Source organism: Propithecus coquereli, unplaced genomic scaffold (assembly GCF_000956105.1).
Source record: "Propithecus coquereli isolate 6110/MARCELLA unplaced genomic scaffold, Pcoq_1.0 Scaffold63, whole genome shotgun sequence".
Classification (NCBI taxonomy): Eukaryota; Metazoa; Chordata; class Mammalia; order Primates; family Indriidae; genus Propithecus; species Propithecus coquereli.
The window spans coordinates 1,937,274-1,940,987 of record NW_012152285.1 but is presented as its reverse complement, the minus strand read 5'-3'; the positions used below and the strand labels follow the sequence as shown (position 1 = coordinate 1,940,987).

Below are 3,714 nucleotides of genomic sequence, written 5' to 3'. Positions count from 1 at the left end.
TTTTGTTTTCTTATCCAAGTTCATAAATCCTCGAGTTCTAATAGGTTAAGGACTCTGAGCTAGACCATGAAGTTTGAATAAGAGAATGATAGAGTCGGACTCAGGTTAATGGAGAGAAGGACTGTGAAAGACTGGACACACATTGCTAGCCATTTGAATTTGACTTCAAAGAAACCAGAGTGAATTTTTAGTAGGAGGATACTTCATCAGAATAATATTCAAAGAATTATTCCACTCTCTTTGCAGTATAGATTGACTTCAGAGAATCCTGGAAAATTTTGTCAGTTGTCAACAAGGGCTTAAGGTAGAACTTTAGTGGATACGATTGTGTGGATTAAATGTGCTCACAGTAAGAAGTATTGGTATCAGGGCTTGCATGACGTAGTTAAAGATAATTTGGTGTTCTTTGTCATAAAGTGAAGTTGGGAAGAGATAGGTGGCAATTTTGGAAGGAAAATTAGGTTATTAAAGATGGTGAAAAATGTGGTGTAATTGTCCTAAAGAGAGTAGAAGTGAGATTACTAGTGGGAGAGTGAGAAGCCAAAGCCTCTCTGATTCTTAACATTGTCATAAAAGATATTAAAATACTATTAGTGTCATTAGTGACTAATCTTATAATTGAGCAATTATTATGGAACTATGTTAATCCTTATTTTTAACAGCTTTATTGAGATATAATTCACATGCTATACAATTTACCCATTTAAGGTTCTCTATTCAGTATCTTTTAATATATACACAAAGTTGTGCATCTATCACCACAGTCAAATTTAGAATATTTTCGTTATCCCAAGAGGAAATTCCATTACCCCTGAGACATTGGACCCCAATCTTTTCATCCCTCCTGACCCTTGGCAATTCTAGTCTACTTTCTGCCTCTAAACTGTAGACTTAGCTATTCAGGACATTTCTTAAAAATGGAATTATACAATATGTGGTTCTTGTGACTGGCTTCTTTCACTTAGCATGTTTTCAGGATTCATTTACATTGAAGTATGTATCAATACTTCATTATTATGGCTGAATGATACTCTACATTTTGTTTATCCATTCATAAGTTGATAAAGCTCTCTTTATGCATTACTTTATTCTATTATGCCACTTTCCTTGACTGCCAAGTAGAGGAGTCGTCAGCAGTTTTCTTCTACCCTCAGTGTCTCTTGTTAAATTATTCCCCTGTTTCCTCCTCACTCTGTCTGGTGCTGGACGATAAAGGTCATCATTTTCTGTATGGGTAATAACTTTTAAGCCAAGTACTCTCACCCCAACCTGCCCCAGGCCATTTGTATAACTATGTTTGAAAAAATAAGTTCAAAAGCATTCTTTTCCTCTTTTTAAATAGATGTTTATTTTGCAGGGTATGTGGTTTGTCTTTGTTTTTATTTCTTCTCTGCTTTAAAAACATACGTGGGTAGATAAGTGCTTGTTGTACACTCTGGAGAACCCTAACCTCACATAAAGGGAAAAAAATATGTATATCACATCAAGTGCAGATATTTTAAACTGTCAAAAATTCTCATAGCAGGAAATATATTGTGCCACTGAGTGAAGTAAGTTATAGCACAGACGTCTTTCAATAACTGCAGTGAGTGGTTGACACTTTTAATTATTGCTGTTTTTCTTCTTCTGGACTATATAGGTAATGAAATTAAAATGCAATCCTAAGGCTTTCACACAAGTGTGATCACAAGTATGTTAATCATTTTGATTAACATTCCAATATATTTACCAAGGACTATATACTAACCCCCTACTTTCTACAGCCAGATACTATAGGAATTAAATGATTATCCCCTCAATTAGTATACACTAATATTAATAGAAAGCTTCATCACAGGCCAAGCTCTTTCACATAAATTTTATATGTTAATCCTGTGAACATGTAGTTATCATTCCCATTGCACTGATGTAGAAATTAAGTGCCAAAAGGTCCAATGTGTTTAACAGCAGTAAGGACCAGAATATCAGCTTAGAACTCCTGGTTTCAAAATGTTTTCTTTCCTCTTTCTGCCTCATAAGAGCCATTATGAAGCTAAACAAAGGTGTCTAAGGGACTTGGAAAAAGGAGATATAATCTTCGATTGAAGCAACATCTCCTTGTTGACAGTACACTTGACCCTTGAACAACACAGGTTTGAACTGCACAGGGCCACTTACACATGGATATTTTTCAACCAAACGTGGATGGAAAACATAACATTTTGAGGGTGTGAAACCCACGAATACTGAGGGCAGACTGAGGGACTTGAGTATTTGAAGATTTTGGTATGTGTGGGAGTCTTGGAACCAATCCCTGCATATTCCATACTGAGGGATGAGACTGTATTTCCTTTTCTAATAGCCTTGAAATTTACATGAAATTGGATTTAGCATGCATTGGACATCCTGTGAAAAGGCCAATGGCTTCCCCTATCTGCAAATTCCTCAGTCCTTAGTCTCTCATGCTTCAGTAATTTACATAACTGCTCCAAATCTCCTGCTCCCCAACTCCCCTGTCACTCATTCTCCACATCCTGGCCTTTCTGTTCATTGCCATAGCCAAGCAATAGATCTTCCCTCAAGCTTTCATCTTCCCTCAAACCATCACACAAGAAAATTAGAGTGAAGCAGACTTTACTGACAATTTGGTCAGAGGGGTAGGACATTCATTCTGGCAACAAATAACTAAATATTGTATATTAGACATCCTTTTTACTAGAAGTCTTTCAGACTCTTCAATGTGAGGCTTTCCTACTGGCCTCTTTCTCTATAACCTCTAGCTTCTTACCTATCCTTTCCCTTCACTGCTTCTGCTCATTTATCACTCTGTTCTTTCCCCTCTTAAATTTTATGAATCATGACCTAGAGGCCTGCCTCTCCCTCCTTAAAACTGTCTCTCCAGGTATTTTATTTTCTTAAAAAAAAAAAAAGGGAAACTCTTATATATTCTTTGTCTTGCTACATGTATTATCTAATTCAATTATCATAACCCTGTGAAATAAGATACTGTTATACCAAATCTATAGTGAGGTAATCAAGGCATAGAGTTAAATAACTTATCCAAGATCCCACAGCCAGTCCACAGTGGAGCCAGGATCTGAAATTCCCAAGTATGTTTGGAGAAAGGATGCCATTCTAACATCAGTAGGATATTTTCATAAGTCTTGCTTAGAAATGTCTGTAATTACTTCCATTCCAGGTGACATCTGCTGGGGAAAATTATGCAGTAAAGAAGCTTTGTGGCTTTATTCAATCCACTGATGACATGACTTACTTAAATATTGCAACCTGGTGCTACCCTTTTATTTAGCTTGTAATTTATATCTGGTAGAAGTTAAAATGACAAATAGTGGAAGTCAAAATTTTCCCTTTAAACACAATATTTTGTACATGCATAGATTTATTTTACGTCAGGGTTTCTCACCTCTGGCACTCCTGACATTTTGGGCTGAATAAGCCTTTGTCATGGAAGCCTTATCTTGTGCATTGTAGGATGTTCATCAGCCACCCTGGCCTCTACCCATTAAATGTCAGTAGATCCCCAAGTTGTGATAACCAAAAATGTTTCCAGATATTGCCAGATGTTCCCTAGGTGTAAAATTGTCCCCGGTTGAGAGCCATTGCATTATATCTTAAACTCTCCCAAGCTTAATATTAAAACACAACAAAAACAAAAATCACATGGTGACTGCCCACAAATATGGTAGTGATAGTAGTACTCTTGCCATTTGCCTA

At 36.5% G+C, this 3,714-nt stretch overlaps 1 protein-coding gene across 2 annotated transcripts in view; it reads left to right on the top strand.

The window, feature by feature from the left end:
* PRKG1 (protein kinase, cGMP-dependent, type I) overlaps positions 1 to 3,714 on the top strand; it is a 1,343,769-nt gene that overhangs the window by 453,291 nt on the left and 886,764 nt on the right. The gene's annotated exons all lie outside the window — the stretch shown is intronic.